The sequence below is a fragment of the Saccostrea cucullata genome, unplaced genomic scaffold, assembly GCF_032062105.1.
Source record: "Saccostrea cucullata isolate Sc308-1 unplaced genomic scaffold, CSIRO_AGI_Scuc_v1 ctg5634, whole genome shotgun sequence".
Classification (NCBI taxonomy): Eukaryota; Metazoa; Mollusca; class Bivalvia; order Ostreida; family Ostreidae; genus Saccostrea; species Saccostrea cuccullata.
In genome coordinates, this window is record NW_026929815.1 from 5,484 (window position 1) to 32,821 (window position 27,338).

Genomic DNA, 27,338 nt, shown 5'->3' on the forward strand with positions numbered 1-27,338 from the left:
ATATTCTTATGATAAATCAGTATACCAAATTTCATTTCAGTATGTCCAACCGTTGTGAAGAAAATGAGAGGAAACGGTGGACTGACAGGCAGCAGCTAAGCAATATACCCCCTTCTTCGAATGGGGAGAGGGCATAAAAATGCATGAAATTTACATGCTGACAGCTGCGTTCATGTAGAAAGTGTTGAAGTGAAAATGTTGAAAGTTACACGATTCTTGGGGACGGATTAAAAAGCCTGTAGTATACAAGGCCGGTATAATTTTAAAGTTAAAAAATAAAGAATTTCATACTTTTGATAAAAATAATATAATAGTTTACGAATTCATAACTTAAGCTCTGACAATCAGCTTGTGAAACTTTTTAAAGCGATTACAACGTACAGAAAGCAAAAACTTGCTTTATTTGTTGTCAGTTGGCAATTAATCGGTCAACGATCACATGTTCATTGTAGTGCAACGAAATATTAAAAAAATGTGCTGTTAGATTATCATTTAACAAAATGAAAATAAATGTCCTTGTCGATACACACCTCCAAACACGTATGCACTTATATTTAGTATCCTAGTCAACGTCGCTTCTTAAAATTAAAACCTTTAATGCAAACGTTTAATGTCTTTCAAAATGAATCTTGAACATTTTAACTTAAGAAAGACTGTTATAATTTTTTAAAAAATGTACTACACAGATCTAATATTTACGATATCTTTTATGTACGGCCATTTTAAAATTAACAATGATCCGGATTTCACATTTGCCTGAAGCCAAATTAATATTTTTGTTTGGTTAACCAAAGGCGGATCCGGGCCGACGCGCGGGGGGTGCGCCCCCCCCCCCCCCCCCGCGCGGTTGAAATTATTGCATGTAAAATTCATATGTAAAAATCCTACAATCAAGGAGAAAACGTCTCATATCTGTAAAAACGTGTCAGCTTAACCCCCAAAAAGGACCTTGCCTTAGACCTACTGGAGGCTTCAGTACAGCCGCCTGAACCCCCCCCCCCCCGAGCCCCCCTTTCTAATAAATATACATGGCACTATGATGACAGAATCAAATTTGGAAAGCATAATCAATAAGTATGAAAATCCTACCGTAAAGGGTTGTACAGGCAATACCCAGACGTCAGTGATCTAATTGTGTGTCATGTGGTTCAACACCAGGAAGTGATATTATAGTGTAGGCCGAATAAGAGCTCCAGTACATAGTGATCACATGTACGTCGCTAAGTATATGCATTTTTATACAATGCATTTGACAAGTAGCATAATTTAATGGGTTTTCCAATACATGCAACGGAAACACTTAATGTAATGGAAAAAGTTGTCACCATCAAGTGTCAAGACCAGACAATATAAATTAATAATTTTGCACTATAATTATAGTTCACAGCATTTTTTTTTATAACAAAAATATCTTTCCACATTTCAGAAGTATAATTTTTGGTCAGTATTCCTGTATTTGAACAGTCGATAGGAAACTGTACAGAGAAATGTAATTATCACCGAGCGCCAAGAAACTAAGTTTGAGCAAGGTTTTGCAGATGAGCACAAATTGAACAAGAGGCCCATGGGCCTTATATGTCACCTGAGCTTTATGCAACAACTTTCCAGTGATTGAATTTGATTCATGTTTTAGGCCAGATGCTATGACATTCACAATTTTGAAAGAGGCACCACTGATCATCATAACTATACATTTAGCATTTGCTTCGTTTGGTTACTTAATACTCATAGGCAGGGTAGGGGAACAAAAAATGCATTTCAACTAATCAGTAATATTAAGCAATAGTCAGTAGTGCCCCTACCACACATGAATCCCTGACCCTTAGGCCTAGATCCACACATTGCACAATTTTAGAAAAGGCATCCTTGCTTTTCAAAAATATTTGATTATTACCAAGGAGCAGGTTCGCGTTTCAAACAATTCATTCATTTTCAGTATATAAGTACAGCCCCCCCCCCCCTGGTACCCCTGACCCTGGGGCCTTGAAATTCACAATTCTGGAAGATAAGGGCCCTTGCTCATCATAACTACATAGGTAGTTCATCTGCTTAATACCCAGGAGTGTAAACGTGGAAATTTTGACGGTGTGCTAATTTTGACTATATTGACGATTTTCTTTTTCTCGTCAAAATTTACACTCGTCAAACTTCACATCATATATTTAGTGTCACAACAGACATTGACCATTGTACAACTTTACCGCTTAAATTTCTCGGCTTTCCCCTATTAAATCGATTTAGATCAAAGTTACTGTTAATTTCTTTTGTAATTAGATATGAAAACATAGTGATATATAATCACATCTTTTTAATCCATTGAATCTAAACTAGTGTATCATATGCTGCATGCGTAACTTAAAACTAGCGCAATTATCACGCCGTGCTTGACCTAGTTTGTCACTTCAGGCAATTGACCGCTTATAATGAAAAAAAAAATACAAGAGGAAACTAGTGCTAATTGTAACGGGAACCGTTACAGATGTTCCCCAAACGCTCCCCAACTCCCTTTCGGTGCCATATTCCCTGTAAGCTTCATTAAATATGACAAACTCTGTGCATTTTTGACTTTAACAATGTTTTCCCAGAAGGATACTAATTATATTCAATTTTTAGCATTGCACCCAAGTGCATGTGAATGCATGTGCGTTATGACCATATCATCTTATCTACACTATTTACATATTTTAATATACTATATATTAAAGCATTCAGTCCAAAAGTAATAAAAATCACTCATTCATTTTTAAATACACTCGTTTCAAATGCACGCACGTGCGTGCACGTGCATGATGATCATACCTTCTTGTAGGAGTCCCTTACATCTATCTATGTTCTAAATCCCATCCTGTTTGGTTGAAAAACAAGAGAGTTGTAGCCATTTAAAGTTTCAGCCAATCAGATTGCAGCACACGTGCATGCGCGTAATTTCATGATTTTTTTATATCATTTTGTAGGATATCCTAATGCATGACTATATTTTAAATTTCAAAGAATTTCGTCAAAAAACAAAGGAGAAATAGCCATTTAAAGTTTCAGCCAATCAGATTGCAGCACACGTGCATGCGCGTAATTTCATGATTTTTTTTCTATATCATTTTGTAGGATATCCTAATGCATGACTATATTTTAAATTTCAAAGAATTTCGTTCAAAATCAAAGGAGATATTGCCATTTAAAGTTTCAGCCAGTCAGCTTGCAGCACGCGCACATGCGCATGCTTTCTTGAAAATTCTTATATATCATGCGGTAGATCTTCATAATGTAGGACTATGTTCAAAATTTCAAAGGATTATGACAAGAAACAAGAAAGTTATTGAGACTTTAGTTTCAGCCAATCAGAGCGAAGTGCACGTGCATGCGCGTGAGATCTTGCTATTTTGACCATGCTATCTTGTCTATACTACTAATGTATCCTTACATTATGAGTTTCAAAAAATTTCATCAAAAAATAGAAAAGTTACGGCAATATCCATTATATTGGTAATTTCACCTGTTGCACGTGCGCGCTCTTGCAAGCACGTGCGCGCAAAATGACCTTTGTTTGGCAACTCTACATAACATGCCTACTGACCCTAAAAGGGTTTCACCTAAGTCGGATGTGTAGTTTACAAGATCACTCGTGGACAAAATTTTCCCAGGAAGAAGAAAAATAATAAGAACTAGATGAGATCTCGTTGCGAGCAACGAGTAGGTCTTCCGTCCGATTTTTCGATAAGATGAGATATGATTTTGACTATTATCTTTGTTAAAACATAATGATTTCAAGCTTTCTCTCTTTTGATGAAATTCTTTTGATAAAGATTACATTATCTAATCGTAACATATGAAAGTCTAAGCCCTTCTATATCCCTTGTTTAAGGGGTCAGACCATTTGTCTTCATATCAATCGATAAGTCGTGATTTGAAAGATTTTTTGTTCAATAAATATTCATAAATTTCTCTTCGTTTTCAAGCTATGTAAAAAAGAATTATATAGGGGTTGGCCCTTCAAGTCCTTAATGTATTCATTTTGCAAAAATTGAATGGTTGTATATTGGTAAGAATAAGATTCTGAACATTTTTATTCAATACTGCTTATCAAAATATTTCTCCTTTTCGAGATATAAAGAATCAAAGAATTAGCATTTGGCCCCTTATTACGTAACGTATGATCATGTGTTTAAAAAATATTGTTTCAAATTGTTAAGATAAACATTTTTGCTTCAGAAATGTATAACAAATTCTTGATAGAAAACGTCCTAGCCCCTCTATGCCCCTTATTTAAGGGGTCAGACCCTTTTTCTTCTTTTCAAATGAAAGAACTTGTAAATCTGAACAACTTTTATTATATATCCTTTAACAAATTATTTACTGGTACAAAGATATCAAAGAACACGTATCAAATTTTGCGAGATATTTGTGAGTCTATTTTTCGGCCCAGGCGAGCTTCAGATCCTTTTGCGCTGGAAAGATATAGACTCAAAAAAGCAATTCTACTATCCTTCCTCTACTTTCACTGAAAATCTCAAGTCAATATCTTCATTTGTTTTTTAGTGATTGCCTGGACAAGCTGACCCTCTGAAAATCAGAAAATCGTCCATATCTCACGACCGGAAGTGACGACGTACATATAAAAAATTTCCAATAAGGTTCAGACCAATATCTATCAGATCTGAAAGTTTCGTGAAAATCGACCAAGCCGTTTCTGAGAACTCGCGTGCACAAAAATCGGTAAGAAAAAAAAAGAATAATAGGGAAAAAGAAACCGAACGAAAACAATAAGGTCTTCCGTTGGAAACGGAAGACCTTAACTAGTTCTAATTGTAACGGGGACCGTTACAGATGTTCCCCAAACGCTCCCCAACTCCCTTTTTATGCCATTTTACCTGTAAGACTTTTTAAAAATATGCTCAGTATTAAAAGATTTCATCATATGATTATCAAAACTACAATGATATCAACTATATCTCATTTAACGCATTGCATGCGCACGCACATGCACGCTAATAATGGCATGTTGTCTAAACCATTAACATATCTGTTTATCGTGAGAATTGATAAAAATATCATAAAAATATAAATGTTACTGTTTTTCAAATATATTTGTTATTTTACGTATTGCGCGTGCGCACGGGCATATATGCGTGTTTTTGAATTTAAATTTGATAGATGCATAATGTAGAAATCCATTATACCTATTCATATTCTGAATTTCATCTAGTTTCGTTGAGAACTAAGAAAGTTATAGACATTTAAAGTCTCAGCCAATCAGATTGCAGCACGTGCATGCACATGCTTTCATGATAATTCTTATTTATCATGCTGTAGATCTTCAAAGTCTATGAATATATTCAAAATTTCAAAGGATTTTGTCAAAAAACAAGAAAGATATTGAGATTTTAGTTTCAACCAATCAGAGCGAAGCGCACGTGCATGCGCGTGAGTTCTTGCTATTTTGACCATGTCATCATGTCTATACTACTAATATATACTTATATTTTGAGTTTTAAAGCATATAATCAAAAAATAGAAAAGTTACGGCTATATCTATTATATTGGTCATTTCACGTGTTGCACGTGCACGCTCTTGCAAGCACGTGCGCGCAAAATGACCTTCATTCCACAAATCTACATAACATGCCTACTGACCCTAAAAAGGTTTTACCTACGTCAGATGTGTAGTTTACAAGATCACTCCGGGACAAAAAAGTACCCAGAGAAGAAGAAGAAAAATAATAATAATAAGAAACAGAGTAAAAACAATATGTTCCCCAACTTCGTTTGGGGAACATAACTAGGAGACTTATTGTTCACAGAACAATAAGAGGTCTTTCCACCTTCTTTGAATTTCAAATTTGTTTTATATCTGACTCCAAAAAATTAAATTCCATGAAAAAGAAACCAAAACTGTCTTAAAACATAAAAAAAAAAAAAAAAAAAAAAAGAATGACCTTGACCTTTGACCTTGAAAAAATATTCAAGGTCAAAGGTCAAGGGTCACAATGCAATTGACCCCATGCTTCTACGACTTATAGTTTTCAAGTTATAAGGTTAAATAGGAAGTACAAAGAAGTTAAAGGGCAATAACTCATATAAGGGGTCATCAGATCCTTACTCACTTGCACAGTGAAGTTAGGCCTAAAGACCCTAAAGACATTAGTAAAGATTTGGTGGCTCTACTGTCTACGGTTTCGGAGGAGTAGCGATAACAAGGTTTTTCGCACAAGGGGCAATAACTTTTAAATGTGTTCATGTTAGGGGACAAGAATGAAATCTGTGAAACAGTTTTAAAAGTACATATTAATGATGCATAGACATTAAGTATATGTTAAAAGACAAAAGAGATATAAAAAATGCTTCATTTCTCATTTTTGGAATGACCTTGACCTTTGACCTTTATATGAATTTTAAGGTCAAAGGTCAATGAATCTTATGCAGTTGGTTCCATGTCTCTACGACTTGTCGTTTTAAAAAATTTAAATTATTTGTTAAATTCAAAAAGTTTCAGGGGCAATTACTCATTGAAGGGGTCACCGAATGCTTTTGCAATGAATAGATTGAAGAGTCCCATTAATTAGTCGAAGACTTTGGTGAAGGTTTCATACCTCTACGGTTGATGGTTTCTGAGGAGTAGCGATAACAAGCATTTCTTGCAAAAGGGGCAATAACTTCGGAAAAGCTGAAGGTTCATTTACGCAGGGTCAACTGCAAAAATATTTTATGGAGTACATTCTTATGGACTATAAATCTCTTTGATATATCTTGAAACTCAAAATCACACGGCGGAAAAATAAGAAGAATAAGAAACAGAAGAATACCAATAGGTCTTTCCACGGAAAGGTGGAAAGACCTAATAATAATAATAAGAAACAGAGTAAAAACAATATGTTCCCCAACTTCGTTTGGGGAACATAATTAGATACTACATGTAGTAGTCTGTACAAAAATTAAATTTAAGTGGTTCCAACGCTGCCTTTGAATCCCCTTGACTTCAAAGATTTATAACTCTTGATTAAATATTTCGTCAAAATTAACTTTTAGGGGATCAGACATTTTTCATATTTTACGTAATTTCAATCGGAGCTTGTGAGTCTGATCCCCATATTTTGTATAAAGTATTTTCTTTTATATCGTCATTTAAATAAATGACATTATTCATCTCTGTGAATGCGTTTGAGGTAATCTTTAGCAAACTAAGCAAAAACTAGCAGCAGTGAGACTGCGCAGCATTTGATGACATAAATTAAATTTTAGTGGTTCCAACGCTGCCTTTGAATCCCCGTAAATTCAAAGATTTATAACTCTTGATTAAATATTTCGTCAAAATTAACACTAGTCAAGTTTTCGTAAACAAAAAATCGACAATTTTTCAACTCGTCAATATAACCACGTTTACAGTAATCAAAAGAGACCCACCCTAACAGCAGAACCCCTGACCCTGGGGCCATAACATTCACAATTTTGGTAGAGGCACTCTTGCTCATCATAACTATGCACTTAGTTAGTTTATTAATACCTAGGAGCAGAGAAAATCTTCTAAGAATTCATGTATTTTTATTATGTAATCAATAGAGCCCCACCCCTATTAGGGCCTGAGGGGTGGGGCCAAAACCACTAAAATTAATGCAATCTTTAAAAATCTTCTTCTTTACTCCTGGACATCAAGCAGTCAAACTGTTTGCAAGATTGTAATCAGCATTGAGTCCTCTACCAAAAATGTGAAATTCATGGCCCTGGGGTCAGGGGCTCTAGTGCTAGGGCGGGGCTAAATACGTATATAGTGAAAATGCATTATTTCTTTGAAAATCTTCTTCTCTGCTCCTGGTTATTAAATAAACAAACTACATGTAGTTATGATGAGCAAGAGTGCTTCTACCCAAATTGTGAATTTTATGGCCCCAGGGTCAGGGGTTCTTGTGTTACGGTGGGGCTCTATTGATTATATAGGGAAAATACATGAATTCTTTTAAAATCTTCTTCTCAGATCCTGGATATTAAATCGACAAACTAAGTGCATTGTTATGATGAGCAAGAGTGTCTCTACCAAAATTGTGAATTTTAGGGCCCCAGGTTCAGAGGTTCTTGTGTTGGGGGGGAACTCTATTGATTATTTAGTGAAAATACATGAATTCTTTGAAAATCTTCTTCTCTGCTCCTAGGTATTAAATAAACTAACTAAGTACATAGTTATGATGAGCAAGAGTGCCTCTGCCACAATTGTGAATTTTAGAGCCCCAGGGTCAGGGGTTCTGGTATTAGGGGGGGGGGCTCTATTGATTAGAAAGTGAAAATACATGAATTCTTTGAAAATCTTCTTCTCTGCTCCTGGGTATCAAATAGATTAAATAAGTGCATAATTTTGATGAGCATGAGTACTTCTACCAAAATTACGAAATTCATGGCCCTCCGGTCAGGGGTTCTTGTGTTGGGGGGGGGGGGGCTCTATTGATTATATAGTGAAAATACATGAATTCTTTGAAAGTCTTCTTCTCTGCTCCTAGGTATTAAATAAACTAACTAAGTGCATAGTTATAATGAGCAAGAGTGCCTCTGCCAAAATTGTGAATTTTAGGACCTCAGGGTCAGGGGTTCTGGAGTTAGGGCGGGGCTCTATTGATTATATAGTGAAAATACATATTCTTTGAAAATCTTCTTCTCTGCTCCTGGGTACTGTAGATCACAAAATTTTCGCGACACCTTATTTTTGCGAGATAGTCATTGACAGTTGATTAGCGAGACAAAATTTTCACGAATTACGGTTATTGCTCTATATAATCTTAAGGAATGCTATTATACGCGAGAATTAAATTTTCGCGAGCACACTGTCTCGCGTGATTACGCGAAAATAAAGTTCTCGCGAATAAAAGGTGATTTACAGTATTAAGCAGTTGAACTACCTATATACTTATGAATCAAGACCCATTCTTCCAGAATTGTGAATTTCAAGGCCCCAGGATCAGGGGTACTATAGAGGAGGGGGCTGTACTTATATACTAAAAATGAATGAATTGTTTGAAATCTGCTCCTTGGTATTAATCAAATATTTTTGAAAAGCAAGGATGCCTTTTCAAAAATTGTGCAATTTGTGGATCTAGGCCTAAGGGTCAGGGGTTCATGTGTGGTAGGGGCACTACTGATTATTGCTGAATATTACTGATTAGTTGAAATGCATTTTTGAATCATTTCTCCTTAAGATATGAAAGATTGTGAAAGATTCAAAATTTATTGGGTTCAAATTTAGGGACAACACTAAGAGAAAAGGGGGATCTGGGCCACATCGTTCACCTGAGTAACTTTGCAAGATTTCTTCCTATGTAATACCTATTGTGGCCCCGTCCAACCGCCCGTGATGTTAACAATTTAAAATAAACATTACCCAAACATAACAAAACAGAGCCTATATGTCACATTTTATAGTAAAATAAGATAAACTTTGAACAAGATACCGTTTACACGCACAAAGTTTTTGTATCATTTACAGTCTTAGAAGAGAAGTGTGCATTAGTTTAGTCAAACGCAGAGTAGTGTGCATTTTTTTTTATACGCACTCAAAGTAGAATACATTGTTTTTTTGGGGTTTTTTTTTGTCACAGGCAGTGTGTGTAAAATGTTATTAGTCACATTCAGAGTAGTGTGTGAATTTTTAAATTGCATGTAGAGTACTGTGAAAATTGGTTAAATCATGCAAAGTAGTTTATATACATGCATGTGGGTTAAGTCACACATAAAATATTTTTATTAATTGTACTCTATAGCATTTTGAATGTCACAGAAGGTTTACAATTTCTTTATATTCTAGATATTTATTATTTGCATCAATTTAAATGAAATTAGGTCAAAAAATATATACTATTCCACGCATCCGATTTTTGTTTGTATCATCTGTCCTTAAGCATGACTGTAAAATCTAACATTCCAAGAGAAAATGCTTAATTCTTTTATGATTCTATTGATGAATGCTTGCTCTGGTTTGTAAATTGGCTATAGGGTCCCTGATGGCCAAATCAGATATTAAAGATGAGTTTCGTATCATGACTGTAAATGAACTCTATTACCACCTTGGTTTTGCATTATAAGGAAAATTTTATTTTGAACGTTTTCTACTCATGCATGGGAGCTAGCTGTTCATATCAAATACCGTATGTGGAAATTTTAGCGAGACGCAAATTTAGCGATTCGTCCATAAAAATGGTATTTTATTTTTAGCTAGATGTAATTTTAGCGATTTTAAAATGTTCACTAAAGAAGGTATAACAATTAAACGCCATTAAATTTTAGCGATATCATGCAGCACCCTCGCTTATAATGCCAAAATTAAATCCACGCCAAAAATTCTGCTTAGGCCACAATTAAAATATTGTTGGTTTGGCGTTGCCGACTCGGCCTTAATACGTTTGGGTCGGTAGGTAGGGTGAATATTTTTTTTTCAATTTCAGAAATGTTTCTAGTTTTCGGGCGTCGTGGGTTTCCGATTGTGAAACAAAAACTGCAGTCCGTATTATTTTGAAGTTGTTATTTATTTTCAAATCCTATTAGTTTAAAACTTTTAATATACATGGTAAAAAAATTCGCCGATATTGAATTGGCATAAAGTTGTTTTCACATGCACGAATCCAAGCATGGCCGCTAGATTCAACTACCTAATCGGACAGGACACAAATTTCTAATTCAAACTGTTATAACTGATTTGTCAGTCTATTTTGTCACTACACACATTACCGCGGAGAGTCATGCCATCAACTTCTCTTATACAGAGTTTTTACCGCGTTCGACAGCCATGCTTGGATTTCTGATACGTATGTTCAAAATCACACTCATATAGACGCTTTTAAATGAAAACTGTTCGATCAATCAAGCGTTTACATGATTCTTTCCCGTTTTCTATAATACTCAAACGTACAGACACCTAAATCCGGATACATAGAACGAAAAAAAAAATTACGATCCATTTCAGCTGAAAAATTTCTTTGGACCGCACACACCTCCTAACCTTATTAATATTCAGGGTCATGAACCCAAGGGAGCATTCATTGCAGCAGATATTTTCTTTAAACATGGAAAGACAACTCAAGATTTTTAATGGTATAGTCAGTTTCTTTTATCAATTTATATACATTTAAATTGTGACTAATTTGGTGGGAAAAGAAAAAAAATGTTTTATTTCATCTATATGTTTATATTGAATAAGTATAACATTAACAGACAGTCTATTTTCAGTATGAAATACTGCATATGTATATGAATGTGTAAACTAAATTTCTGTTTAATTAATACAGGTAAATTGATTTTCAAGTATACCAGATTTCACATAAGCTACATATCAGCAGCTACTAGTACATGTAAATATTTCTGGAAGGTATCTATCTACATAATTATATTCAGTTATTTACTTTTATGTAAATATTTCTGGAAGGTATCTATCTACATAATTATATTCAGTTATTTATTTTTTATTTTTTTTGGTTTGGTTAAATGAATTCAACAAAAATAATTTAAACTGATATGCACACTATTTATATATCATGACTCATATTGAAAAAAAGACAAAGTTAACAAACAGCATGCAATCATATTTGTATTTACAAGAAATTTACTAAGAACTACATGTAGAGAGACAATGGGATGTTCAACAACAAATAAGTTGTACATGTATATCACAGGGCATATGTTATAATACAAATTACGCTGTTTAAAAATGAAGTAAAAAATTTATAAAACAATCTTTAGATATCTTTCACAAGATCTACAAATTTTGAATATTTTTTTAATAAACAAAACTAAGTGCACATGTACATTCTAATTATTTTTTTCTTCCTACTCAAAAAGATTAAAGTTTCATTTTCAAAGATAATCAACCTTATAATAAAATTTATAGTAAAAATATTCAAGTGTTTCTTTCTTTACTGTCGAGATCTGGATTAAAATACATGTGTAATTAAAATATTTAATTCATATACTTAAGCATGCGATACCAGTGAGAGCCAGCTAATACCGCCCTTTTTTCCAAACATTTTCTATACTGTGATTGAATTTAAAACACCAGTTTTAAGTTATAAATCTTATCATCTTATTATTTTATAATTTATGAAGTCGCCAGCGTGCCGCAGTGGCAAGAGCCTTTAGTCGAGAGTCATGAGTAAGGAGTTGACCCTTAAATTGCTGGTTCGAAATCCTGTCGGACATAGAGATGAGACTGTATATTCAGAGGTCCTGTGTCGCAGTAGGTGCTAGCACTAAAAAGATCCCTCATTGCTCAATGAGCCCTGAGTGCCAAATAAACCCACTAAAGAACAAAATTTGCAGCTCTCCACCGGCAAATGTTGGCATCCCCATACGAGTGAAAAATTCTCAAGAAGAACGTTAAACAACATACAAACAAACAATAAACTATATAGAGTCTTTGAATATGCAAATTCTTCTTTTTCTTAGAAAGGGATCCTCAAATAATGTATAGATATGGTTCATAAGAGTAGAAAAGTACTATATCATCCCAGTCTTCATGAATTCAGCAACCATTTGTTATATGGCCTGAAAAATATAAAATGTTAATACATTAACATAAAAGCACGAGGGCCGTTCAAAAATTACGCGGACTGTGCTATTATTTACTCTTACAGACGTCATATAGTTATGAAATGTCACAGAAATATGTATCTTAAAGATTCTAATAAATTTTGGGCAAAATTTCTGTATTTTAAAAAGATTTTGCGAAAATTATCGGTACGTTGATATCTCCGCTGGAGAGGTACGGCGCACGACAAAAAAAAATTGAAGCACAAGCATGTGGAATCCAAAATTTAACTCATTAATTTTCTATAATTCGCGATATTTTTCGACAATTTTCTCAAATGTATCTTTAAATTGTTCTATTATTATCCATTTAGATTTCTGACGTGATATCTGAAGTACTAACAGAGATACAGTGATTTTTCTCTGATGCGATTACAGTGAAAACGACTGTGAAATTGACGTCTCCTGAATGGAGACACCACACTTTTGTTAAAATATGTGTAATGCTCGAGATATCGGCAACATAGATCCAAAATATGCATAATAAAACATGTAGTAAAATATGGTATTCGTGACATTCGTCCACAAATAGTAAAATGAAATTTTAGACCGTTATACCTTTATACCTCTGTAAAAAGGCTATACGGGAGGACAGGAAGAAGATTATTGACGAAAACTTGACCCGGACTGTAAAGAACGTGATTGAGAGTCACCAATATCACACTATATCTCATAAATACCTGCAATTTTTGTTTCTAAAACAAAAAAAGAATATTCTTTACTTGTTAAATATATTTTAAGTCCGATAAGAAACGGAGTTTGGATGTTAAATAGGTAAGGTAACTCAAACTGTACAGGTTCTCTAAGGAAAATGTTGAGAAAATGAAAGCTAAACCACATATTTTTTTGTAATGCCTGTGACGTCGAAGATTTTGCTGCTCCGTGACTCAATGATATGTCCTGATAAATCACTCAAAATTGATACCATTTTACAACATTTAGATATGAAATTTTGAAGATCATATAAGTAAAGATTCTTTTATATTATGTGCGACATTTTGGCCGATTATGTCGTCAAATATTTTTTCTGTGCAACAAGTCCGCTTAATTTTTGAACGGCCCTCGTATATGATTGATATATTTATAATTCATCATAAATTAACTGAATCATTTAAATACAGTCACACTCGTTATCTTGAAAGGCTTATGGGACTGCTGAAAAATGGAGAAATCCAAGACATTCAGGGTAGGATATATAGGAAAAAAATGTCGTTCAAGGGACTTTAAAATGACTTTGATACCTCGACGTGTTCAAAATTTCACTCAGTGTTCAAGATATACACCGAAGTTCAACTCTAAACAGAGTATATAAAATTCATATATGCCATTCACGATTGCGAATTCAATCTATCATTGTGCATTAATAATCTGCATGAGAAAGAGATCTGCACAAAATGAGCAAATTAAATTTACAAAAGTAAATCATATGCAATTCAAAGTGTTTGCAAATAATTCATCCAATTTGTAATACTGTCATGAACGTCAACATACCCTAGGTAGTCAAAGTTGTTTGATTTTAAGATACAGTTGTTTAACTGTACTTATTTAGACTGCAGTGTATTCACTTGTTTTCCAACAGCACCACATTTTTCACATTATCATCCATCATTTACTATCATGATGAGAGTTATGCCCTTTTCTATAACCCCAAAATATTACTTTCTCTCTAAAAATTGTAGCTTTTTGACCTATATAGTTTGTGAGCTCTGCGGATTATTCATAACCAGCTATTCCAAGTTGCAGCTAGTTTTATATTTAAAGATTAATTGAAAGATTGAACGATATTAACTAGTCTCCCTAAAAAGGAATTTAAATTATGAAAACTTTTTTTTAAATCTCTACTTAACTTAAAAGCCAAGAAATAAACAAAATGATTTTCCAATATTTACACAAGACAAAGATAAACATTCTGTCTCTAATTATGGCACATCCATTACCTTTGATTCTGGGATTCTGTACTAAGTTGTATTCATTCAAAAAAATATTATGTATCATGGCCCTGATAATCTTGAAAAGATTTTATAAAAGGTTTCAGCCTTATATATTCCAGAATAAAACTTTGATCCCCCACTGTGGACTCAAACTACCCTATAGCTACATGATCTGAACAAATCTAAATCTGCTCTGAACTATCTCAGACTAATCATGACCTACCTGTTCTTGAAAAGAATTAAGATTTATTTTTTTTTGGTCTACAGGTTAATATTTTTCTCTCTATTTTATTGCTGTACTCTATATAAGTACATCAATAACATATCACCACCAGTTATCAACATACCTTCTCTTTGGACTTAATTGACATCCTTTCCTTCTTGTGGTTGAAGCTTTCATCAGATGATTTGTTTTGTTACAGCTGAACTACAAATATGATTAATAAATTAATACAATCCTCTAAATTTAAATAATTCAAATAGAATACATGCATGTGCAATTATGTGAAGAACAAGAGGCCACATCCCTCACCTTAGAAGCTTTTACCATGCTATTCCCAACACCCCCCCCCCCTTGTAAAACCTATTGTGACCCAATAATACCCCACAGGTCAAATTTTAACAATTTAGAATATCTACACTACCCCAGGATGCTTCCACATATGTTTCAGCTTTTCTGGCCCTGTAGTTCTTGAGAAGAATGTTTTTAAAGATTTTCCTATATATTTCTATATAAAATTTTGATTCCCTATTGTGGCCCTGCCCAATCCCCGGGGGTCATGATTTGAACAATTTAGAATTAATATTACCCCAAAATGCTTCCAAATAATTTTCAGCTTTTCTGGCCCAGTAGTTCTTGGGAAGAAGATTTTTTAATGACCCCACCCTATTTTTGTCTTTTCTTCATTATCCTCCCATGTGAGAGGACCTGGCCCTTCATTTTAACAATTTAAATTTCCCTTTACCCAAGGGTTATTCGCACCAAGTTTGGTTAATATTGGCCCTGTGGTTCTTGAGAAGAAGTTGAAAATGTGAAAAGTTTACAGACAGACGGACAGCTAGACGGATGGACAGATGGATGACGGACAAAATATGATCAGAAAAGCTCACTTGAGCCTTCGGCTCAGGTGAGCTAAAAAAAACTGAATGAAAAATATTGACAAATATCATTGCACTACATGCAAATCAGAGAAATGTGTAACCATTTAAAGTTTGCATAATATGCTGATTTATGTATCGGCGTAATTTTCAGTTCATTAAATTGTTTGCTGAAATATACAACCATTGAACTGTGTTTATAAAGTCTCATTCAATGGATTTTCTTCTGCCTTTGAACTTACATGTACTGTTTTGCAGCATGATGTGAGAATTTTTTCACCCATTCTTTATTATAGAAGTATCTGCTGAAATAGAACAGAATGTGAATAAATTTTTTGAGCATTAAACAAAAACAAAAATCACTGATGCATGATTTTAAATTATATTGACCCTTTTTATCAACATCTCTCTCTCTCTCTCTCTCTCTCTCTAAATACATACTGTATACAGGGAAATTTTCGCCCCATTTTATTTTCGCCCCTTTCGCCATCTTCCTGATTGAGCGAATTTAAAACAGGGCGAATTCAAATTACACAGCATTATTTCTTAAACAGACAGGTTGACTGGGCGAATTAAAAGTGGGGCAAAATTGTTTGCAAGTGCAAAAGGCCGAAAATTACCCGGATCGAAAATAACTGTACACATTATTACTTTACACAGGATTCTTTTATACATTGATATATACATGCTCATGTAGATATTGGAGTACTTGGGCATGCTCAATATTTTTTCTTTGTTTATTCCAATCAGCATGATCAGGATGATAATAATTAAATAATAATGTATATTAGATGCTATAAACTTATCCTTACAGTTACATGTACAATACTCACAACAGGCAAACCTTGAACTTTTATATCACTGTCTTCAGAGTATATCCTGTAAGAAACATTCATTGCACACATTATAATTGAATTGATTTGATACTCTTTTTTTATATAAGTTTGCTTCTTTGTTTTATTTTAATGAAATTATAATTTTTGTGCGTTTATGACAGTATCATGCGCATACATATGGAAGATCATTCAATCAACAATGTCATTTTTCAAAAGAAAAGACATACATTGTATACATGTAAAGATCAGTAAAGCCCATATTTTAAAAGTGGAAAAAATATTTTCTTGTGTGTGTAATTTGTGTGGGATGATGCATATCATTAAAAAACAAACAACAAAAAAGGACAGAATGTCTCAATAGCCATATGACTTAACAATGCAATGCTAAAAAAAATTGAAAGCCCACTGGACTGAGGTCAGTGAATTTTTTTTCATCTAGGCTAGTACATGTTAGGGGCATCTGTCTTTTGGCTCAGTTCTGTGTATAACAAAATACAATTGTAGTTGGGCTAGTAACTTGACAGGCTTGTGTGTAAACGTTCTGTCATTTCGGAATCCTGTTTTGTTTATATTATATGTCCAACTGTGTTTCACAATATACAAACAAAATATAACTATTACATCTATCATTATTATGGTTTTGGGTCAGTCTCTTTTTTTTATGAAAATCTAGTAGACTAGTGGGATAGTGATATTATGGTGAGCTGACCAGTAAAAAGGCCTGAGTGCAAGAGCAGTGAAAGAAATTTTTTTCTAGTATGGGCCTACAATGATTTCATATTTGTGCTACATTACATTTATATATAGATTTTCTAAATTCAATAATGTTTTTGTTTATGACGTAATAGGGTCAATTGTGTTATTTCTGTCATACCTGGAGATGGCTGTTCAAGATGTTCTCAAGCCTGCAATAGACAAACAAAAAAAATTACTTTTCATTCGAAAACATTTAAAAATATGTTAATTAAATACATGTATTCTTGCAAACAAAAATGCAAAACTTCAATGTAAATTATGTTTACATCGACAGAGAATATCTTAAGCAAAATCTTTTACATATACAGATTGATGCATGCCTGTAATTCATTATGCCCCCGCTTGAAAAGCGGGAGGGTATATTAAGTAATAGGGATATCGATGTCTGTCTGTCTGTTACACTTTGGGGGGTACCCATCTCTTATCCACTAATTCCTCTCATATGTACCACTGAATGAAAATTGATGAGATGTCCACAGAATCTTTATTACATAATGCAATTGTGCATCTTCCATCTTCATTACTTTTTGATCCAACACATATTTTGGGTTCCCAATAGCAAAACATGGACACTGTCATTATATTCATATGGGAAGCGGCAGGTATCATTTAGTGTCAGAGCTCATTGCTCAAAGTACCTCTAGTTTTATATTTATACATATCATTAGCTAGTTTTAGATGGGCAATACTTTCAAAGAGAAAAAAGTGGTACACATAGAAATATTTTTAAAAAAATCATAAACTGCATATGTGAAGTTTCACAAGTATTTGACAACTGCATTGACATCATCTGATTATTATAAATTCTATGATATTAATTATAAAATTAGAAAAGTAACAACCAATTTTTGATCAGTAGGCTCTAGTGAAAACTGCATGATTGATATAAACAGCCGAAATATAAAAACTGCAAACAAATGTAAACAAACCTTTAATCCTTTATCCAGGTACACGTGTATATGTGTAGAGGAAATTCGGAAGAACTTCTTGTGCATACACGAGTACGGATAGAATTAAATTTTAGTCTCTTGGTATTTAAAAAACACACATATGGTTCTCACAAATCACTGGGCATTGATAAGTAAAAATAATGACTTTTATACGCGTAACTCTGCATATGCATGCATGGTAGACTACCTTATAAGTAGGTACGGACTATAGCACACCTTCATTTTCTCTTCAATTTAAGACATGCTATTAACATCATTTGACAAACATGCCCTAAAATATTTAGCCATTTTGTGCTACAGGTAGTATCGAAAAAAATAATAAAATTCTACTTACGTGTGCTTTTGTTTATTAAATCAATGCATGTGGGTTAAGCTTAACCGATGACTACTCCCTTCCACGTGGAAACATATTTACAAAATCGAGAGGTGCTGTTTTGACACTTTAAAGTGCAATAGCACTTGACAGAATGAGAAACTGCATATCTACTTTCACTTTTCAAGCACAGAAACATTTGTTTTTCAACTTTTTGCAATTTGGAAACCTTATAAATCGAGAAAACATAAAGTTTAACCTCTTTTTTCATGTTGAATTTCTCTCTCGATTTTCACCAGTGCCATGTTGGTCTCGTTGAATTCTCGCGAGGAAAGCTGTTCGGACGTTTATGGATTTTGTTCATATTTTATTACGACTATCTCCGAATTTTCCTTTTTATAGACCCGGCATACAGCATTTTTTTTCAAATAGTATCATTTATGTAATCATGTGTTTTGTTGGTACTATATATTGTTTTTTCTTAAATAAAAATCAAAAACATGTTATATGCAATGCTTATTTGGCGTCAAAGATTGGGGAATTAGCCAAATCTTTGTACGAGTATATTAACCAATCAGAAGCATGTATTTTTCTCTTGACTGAAAATTGCGTCACTTCACTGATTTGGAGGGAAAGCAAAACACAATGACTTAAGGGGAGACAGGGCACATGTCACATGACTAAATAGACATATTACGTCATAATCGGTGATGATATACATGTCAAACGTTGTTAAATTCAACAGTTCTTGTGTAATTTTATTCTAAATTCTAAAATTGTTTTTAAACATTTTATTTTAGAAATTATTATTAATACAACTTTTAGAGATCTTGCAATCATTTAGATATTGTGAAGTTGCCCAATCCACACATTTATTTCTCTTTACCCTGCAGTCTGACGTCAGTGACGTCATAGACGTAGTGTTTAAATTCTCAGTGCAGCGAGATCAAGTACACACACCCGTCATAATCAGTTTTATTTCATAATAAACAGGTCACAGTCAATGTATCCTGATAAATTTCTGAAGCAGATTTTTTTTCATTAAAAATTTTTCGTGTTTAGTAGCAGAGATTCTCTCTTTTTAGATAATTTTGAATGTTTATGTTTTCGTGTGACGTCACAATTGATTTCCCGCACTCGGAAAATACAAACGTGAAGCGTTTTTATCATGCTTACATCTAATTCAACGATGTCCTGTACGATATTGAGGTAAGCTTCACCCTGTGATATTTATGCAGTAAATAATTACGATGAAGGACTGATATTCAATCATTCATGAAGAAATATTGACAGAATTTTTCCCAAATGAGGTTTTTGTCGTTGAAGCTACTTTGAAAAATGCAGAAAGTATCCCACCCAAATACTATATAAAATTTAAACAATTGCTTTCAGATAATTTAAACACTGCGAATATTCGGAAATATTTGAGTATATAGTGTTATCCATCACATTTATCGTTTGTGCGTAAAAATTCGCATTATGGACTCCGTTATGGGCCCGTAAACATGAAGTATCTAGACTCCATGAAACCTCTATACAGCCTGTCAGGGCGGTATTTGTGGGGCGATATCTTTTAAATAAGTCAAGAAATCCCATGACAGGACCTTTTTAAAATGTTAAGTACATATGAAATTAGTAACATAAAAAATACGAAAAAAATTCATTGACAGGAATTTTTTCAGCGAAAGGTCCTGTTCCTCCTTAAAGTACGGAAGTACGAAGATTCATGTACGAATCATGGGACATTCTCACATTCGCCGTTTAGAGGAATTTATCGTAGATAATGAACATTATGCAAATTTACAATTAGACAAGAGGACAATTATACAAGACACCGTATTTCGTGGATTTTCAAGCTAGGGGTGGGCTAACATTTCAAAGTTTAGCACAGTGCGCGGAATTTTCTAATTTCCCAAAACTTCCTACTGTTGTGTGCTTTCTGCAAATGTGCGGCAATGATTCATACCAGGGACAACCAGACAAAGTCTTTACGGACATCTTCTCATATGCCCAGTTTTTGCGTGACGGTATGAAATTTAAAATCATTATAGTGGGTCAATTGTTACGTCGACAGTCATGGGCGACCAGATCAGGGTATAACGAAGACATTGTATGTGTTTGCTATAAACTGAAGAAAGAGACTGCTACCCTAAAAAAATGTACTTTTGGCAATATCGTGGAATTTGGACATACCTATTTATCTTGGTCGTGATAGTGTGCATATAGATGGGAAATCCGGACACATGTAAAAATACCTCCACATCATTTGCAATGCAGTTCTTCACCATTCCACATAGGCCAGTGATTTTAATTAAATTAATTAAAGATCAGTAACTCTATTACATATCAGAATACAAGTATTTATTATAGAAACATGTAACTGGATTTCTTTGCCACTGGCACAAGAAAACTGGTATAAAAGTAATAGGGTGTAATGAACTCTAGAAGTTCAGCTTCACATCAAGGTTGCAAACTACAAATATTGAACGTTGCAAAACAGAGCCTATATGTCACATAGTAAACTAGTGCTAATTGTAACGGGAACCGTTACAGATGTTCCCCAAACGCTCCCCAGCTCCCTTTTGTCGCCATATTCCCTGTAAGCCCCATTAAATAAGACAAATTCTGTGCATTTTTGACTTTAACAACGTTTTCCCAGAAGGATACCAATTATATTCAAATTTTAGCATTGCACCCGTGCACATGTGAATGCATGTGCGTTATGACCATATCATCTTATCTACACTATCTATATATATTTTAATATACTATATATTAAAGCATTCAGTCTAAAATTATTTAAAAAAAACATTCATTCAAGTGTATTTTTAATTTCACTCGTTCAAATGCACGCACGTGCTTGCACGTGCATAATGACCATACCTCCTTGTAGGAGTCCCTGATATTTATCTATGTTCTAAATATCATCATCTTTGGTTGGAAAACAAGGGAGTTATTGCAATTTGAAGTTTCAGCCAATCAGATTACAGCAAACGTGCATGCGCGTGATTTCATGAATTTTTTTCTATATCGTACCGGAGAATATCCTTTTGAATTACTATGTTTTAAATTTCAAACTATTTCCTCAAAAAACAAAAGAGATATAGCCATTTCAAGTTTCAGCCAATCAGATTGCAGCACATGTGCATGCGCATGATTTCATAAAACGTTTTCTATATCATATTGTAAGATATCATAATTAATGACTATGTTTAAAATTTGAAAGCATTTCGCCAAAAAACAATAGAGATATTGCGATTTTTGTTTCAGCTAATCAGAGCAAAGCTCACGTGCATGCGCGTGAGTTCGTGCTAATTTGACAGTGTCACGATATTGACACTATTAATATATCTATATGTAATGAGTTTCAAAGCATTTCATCAAAAAATGTCAAAGTTATAGTTATATAAATTATATCAGTCATTTCACTCACTTCACGCGCACGCACGTGCATGCGTATGCGCGCAAAATGACCTTCGTTCCGCACACCTACACTACACACCTATTAACCCTAAAAAGGTTTTAGCTCAGTTGGGTGAACAGTTTCTGAGAACACTCGCGGACAAAAAAAGTCCGGAGAAGAAATAAGAAGAAAAAAGAATAACTAGTGCTAATTGTAACGGGGACCGTTACAGATGTTCCCCAAACGCTCCCCGACTCCCTTTTGGTGCCATATTCCCTGTAAGCTTCATTAAATAGGACAAATTCTATGCATTTTTGACTTTAACAACCAAAGTTCATTCAAATTTTAGCATTGCAGGCGTGCGCATGTGAATGCATGTGCGTAATGACCATATCATCTTGTCTACACAATGTATATATTTTGATATACTAAATACATGTATTAAAGTATTTAATCCAAAAGTATAAAAAAAAACGCTCATTCAAGTGTATTTTTAATTTTACCCATTTCACGTGCACGCACGTGCATACATGAGCATGGTGACCATACCTTCTTGTAGATGTCCGTTACATCTATCTATGTTCTAAATCCCACACCATTTGGTTGAAAACCAAGGGAGTTATAGCTGTTTAAAGTTTCAGCCAATCAGATTGCAGCGCACGTACATGCAAGTGTATACATGTGCATGGTGACCATATTTTCTTGCAGTAGACCAGTATATCTATCTATGTTCCAAATCCCATCCTGTTCGGTTGAAAATCAAAGGAGTTATAGCTTTTCAAAGTTTAAGCCAATCAGATTGCAGCGCACGTGCATGCACGTGTTTTCATGATAATTGCTATATATCATGTTGTAGGATATTCTAATGCATGGCTATTTTTAAAATTTCAAAGAATTTCGTCAAAAAACAAGAAAGATATTGAGACTTTAGTTTCAGCCAATCAGAGCAAAGCGCACGTGCATGCGCGTGAGATCTTGCTATTTTGACTATGTCATATTGTCTATGCTACTAATGTACCCTTATGTTATAATTTTCAAAGCATTTCATCAAAAATTTAAAAAGTTATGCTTATATCAATTAAATTGGTCATTTCACATGTTGCACGTGCACGCTCTTGCAAGCACGTGCGCGCAAAATGACCTTCGTTCCGCAAATCTACATAATATGTCTACTGACCCTAAAAACATTTCACCTTAGTCGGATGTATAGTTTACGAGATCATTCCCGGACAAAAAAGTACCCAGGAAGAAGAAGAAGAAGAAAAATAATAATAATAAGAAACAGAGTAAAAACAATATGTTCCCCAACTTCGTTTGGGGAACATAATAATAAGAAACAGAGTAAAAACAATATGTTCCCCAACTTCGTTTGGGGAACATAATTAAGTTTTAACAAGATACTGGTTACACGCACAACATTTGTGTATCATTTACCGTCTTAGAAGAGAAGTGTGCATTAGTTAATCAAACGTAGAGTAGTGTGCATTTTTTTTATTCACACTGAAAGTAGAATACACTTTTTTTTTTGTCACAGGCAATGTGTGTAAAATTTTATTAGTCACATTCAGAGTAGTGAGTGAATTTTTAGAGTAGAGTACTGTGAAAATTGGTTAAATCATGCAAAGTAGTTTATATACATGCATGTGGGTTAAGTCACACACAAAATATTTTTATTAATTGTACTCTGTAGTCATACAATTAAGATAGTAGGCTTTGGTTGTCGTCACAATTGATAGTACCTATATGTTATATACATACGGCATATTTTGAGTCATTGACAGAATAATGTACAGACATTTTGATCTCAAACTTCAGAGAGCATAAATTTGAGTTGAGTAATGAATAATATATGCAGTCAACTAGTAAAGTCAGTTTATTTGTTGTCATAACTGCACTCAAAGTGTCCATGGGTAATTGTCTTCAAATTGCTTAAAATAGCTGACAGCTGAACAAAATTTATGTAACGATTAAATATCAAGTTTGCTTAGAGATCAATGGTACTCGTAAATTCGACTGTACGTAAACTAAAAATGATATGTTAAGTCCAGAGAAGAAATAATATTGCTTATCATTTATATGGCACATATGTTAGCCTAGACATATCAGTACAGTGTAGTTGTTTTATAAGAGTCATGCCTAGGAAAATGACTTCCAAACAGACAGTCACCCAGAGTGTCGAAGCGCCATCTGCAAAACGTCGAAAGACTAGTCAAGTCTCTGTGGCAACAAAACCTTATCAAGTTGCCATTGACTATCAAAAACTTTCTTCAGAAATTCTCAGGCAACAGGGTATGCACCAATTACAATCTTCAGTTGACAGACAGCCTGAGAATTCTCATATAGGGCTACAGCCTACATGTTATACCACAGATACAGGGAGTTCCCTACCACGTAACTCAGACTACTGGTGAAGGAAGGAACCGGGAACAGACATCTGCGTCACAGTTAATGTCACAAGCCAATACAACAGGCCCAATGCCATCACAGTCTGCTACCTCAGGTACCCTAACTCCTACATCAGGGACACAAGCGGCTACGTCCGGGTCACAAGCTGACACAACAGGGAAAGTGTAACAACTAATTTCTATGAATTTTAAAGGTGAGCCAGCAGGCACAGCACCCAATAAAACACAAGTAATGACATATCAATCACTGAGGGCATTTCTCTGGGTGCAACTGTTCCCAGCAAGTTTGAGTCAGAGATATGGTCAAATTAATTTTTAGCTTAACGTTGTCTTTTGACGCACCGAGAGGAAGTCCAAGTGACCTTACTGATCACACAAAGGGTAATAAATTTGCAACATACCCCGGTAGTTAAAAACACATTTGACTATCAACCAACGTACGGGTGCATTTCTGAATTTTACATGCATCGTAATACAACAGAAACCAACTGAGGCTTCCTACCTGCTTAAGTACATGTCACTCCTAAGGGAGTTATAAAAGCTTCATGGAGATTCAGCGAGGCGAACATACGGTGAGCCTTTCAGGAAGTTAAGGGAGACAGTAGACTTTCCATTTTAAAAGCCAGTGGAAGAAATGCGTGGCAAAGCATCAGCTGTTTCCACAAAATAATCAAATGAGTTGCCCTTTCGTGGGAAACAGGTGGGGAGAATCAGTGGAATCCTATTCATGTTTGATTATTTCGGCAGTGCAAATCATTAACAAACAAACTTCTAATGACAAAACAATTATGTTATTAGTACACCGCTTAGTTTCAGCAACCCAAGAATACAACAGGCAATTTTGCAAACGTTGTTTGCTTTTTGTGGGCTTTTGTTGTATTTCCGAACGCCAACTTTTTTGCTTGTAATATACGTATGTATGTTTTACACTTAATACTCATTGTCAATTTCAGTAAATGACAATTCATACAAATCTTGTGTTGTGATATTTTATCAAGGAAAAAAGCTGAAGGTATATTTGGTTCTGAAATATATTTGAACAATCGGGTATTACGTAAAAGTCATTATGTGAGAGAATTAACGTCCCTATTGACAAAGAGAAAGTATTTGTGCCATAACTTCTTTGTGTATTGGAAAAAGAAGTATTAGCTTCTCTGGCCCAGTGGTTTTTGAGAAGATTAATATTTATAATGACCCCACCCTTTTTTTGTTTTTTCTTGATTGTCTACTTTGAAGTGGGCTTGGGCCTTTATTTTAACAAATTAAATTCCCCTTCACCCGAGAATTAAAATTGTCTCATTGGTTTTTGAGAAGAAGATGAAAATGTGAGAAAGTTAACAGACGGAAAATGGGTCACCTGTTCTTTTAGCCCAGGTGAGCTAAAATAGTAATTATTAACATTGCTACAGTCAAGTAATAAATAAAAGTAAGTTCACACATAAAACCTTACAAATATGTACCTGAGCATACACATGTAAGAGTGTTGCCAAATGCAAGCTTTTTGTGATTTACAACATTAAAAACATGAAAATTCAGGTACATTCAATAAATAACATTTAGGGACCATCTCAAAATACAATGATCAATAATACATTAAACAAAACTGTACCACACTGTACCGAAAATTTAATAAAATGTAAAAAAAAAAACAAATCTGTGTAGAAGCGCTTTTAATACATCAATATCAATAAAAACAGATATATTTAGGAGCTTGTAAATATGAATTCGTAGAACACAGGATATTAAAAAATGATACCAATAGGGATACATCCGAGATATGGTTTCCATTACCGGTAGAAAAAAAGCGGGAAATTAAAAATTAAGATGATCATATATATCCCTTGATAGCCTTATCATTTCCTTATCCTTTCATATATATCAATTTTGTTAATTTTATATATTTGAGCCTTATTGTTTTTCTTTTATAATTTATTAAATGTTATTCTATCATTGGCGGGGCTTGTGATTTACATTGTTCTCCACTTGATGAATATTTATCTGATTTATAAAAACCGAGAACATTGAATATTTAATTCAATTATTTTCTTAGCCTTTCGTTTGAAGTACATATAATTTTCTTCAAAATTTTTAACGTGCAGTGCGTGCAACTAAGAGTGCAATTTAGCGCAGCATGCTTTTCAAGTTTGAGGGTAAGATTTAATCTTTATTTCCAATTTATATATTATATCTGAAATTTCGTCCTTCTATTTTCATTTTTCTTAGAAGAATTTCAACTAGCAACTAATCATGAGTGTCTTATCAAATCATTCATATAATAGCTTTCGTTAAAATTTTAAAACACGGAGGGTCCTTTTCATTAAAGTGTCTGAAATTTGATGCGTCTCTCAATGAAAGAGGGAGCTGAAAGAGAGCATTTCATTTTTGAGAGGTTTTGAATTATTTCAACTCATCGATTTTATGTTATGAAAAGTGGAATATTCAATTTCCGTGAAGTTCTGCGAATAATATTTTATAAACACAATGTCTGCAGTTTCTTTAATTACGTGTTTATACCTTCCTACCAAAAATACGAAAAAAATTCCACTTGTGAAAATATTTTGAAATGCTCAATACTTGCAAGTGAAGTCCATGCTTTGAATAGCCTATATCAAAACTTTGTTTTTATTTTTTACTTAACAGGGAGTCCTATTAAAGCTTCATGTTGGTGTTTTATCGTACTTGCGTATTCCTTTCAAGTAGGTAGCAGTCAAAACACATCCACAAAAGTGGACCCGGTTGTCTCTACAAGTATATCAACGACAGACATCTCGAGTTTTAAAGACGCTATAGTAACTCTTCCTTCAGATTCATCATCTTCAACAAGAGAGGTTGGTGAACATCTCCAGAATATGTCAAGAAATTCCAACATAACAGACAAATTAAAGAAGTGCATGGCAAAAGGTTACCATATCATTGAATGCTTTCTTTTGTTAAATCTCGAATTCCATATACCCGGTTACTCGCTAGACTTTCTTCAGAATGTTTGCTCTAATCCCTCGAACTCTGCGAGTTTTGTTGGTCAAGACAGGACTACCAGGTCATTCACTTCCGATGTGGAGGAATTCCTTTTACAACGTTTACCACAGTTAGTACTAGC

General features: G+C 34.1%; 1 long non-coding RNA gene across 1 annotated transcript; it reads right to left on the reverse strand.

Moving 5' to 3' along the window:
- Nucleotides 1-14,833: 14,833 nt before the first annotated feature.
- On the reverse strand, nt 14,834-16,461 carry LOC134282237 (uncharacterized). The gene is made up of 3 exons (XR_009995249.1): nt 16,412-16,461; nt 15,821-15,883; nt 14,834-14,907 (listed from the first exon to the last, which is right to left on the reverse strand). It is a non-coding gene; the product is annotated as an uncharacterized LOC134282237 (long non-coding RNA).
- Between the last annotated feature and the right edge of the window lie 10,877 nt (nt 16,462-27,338).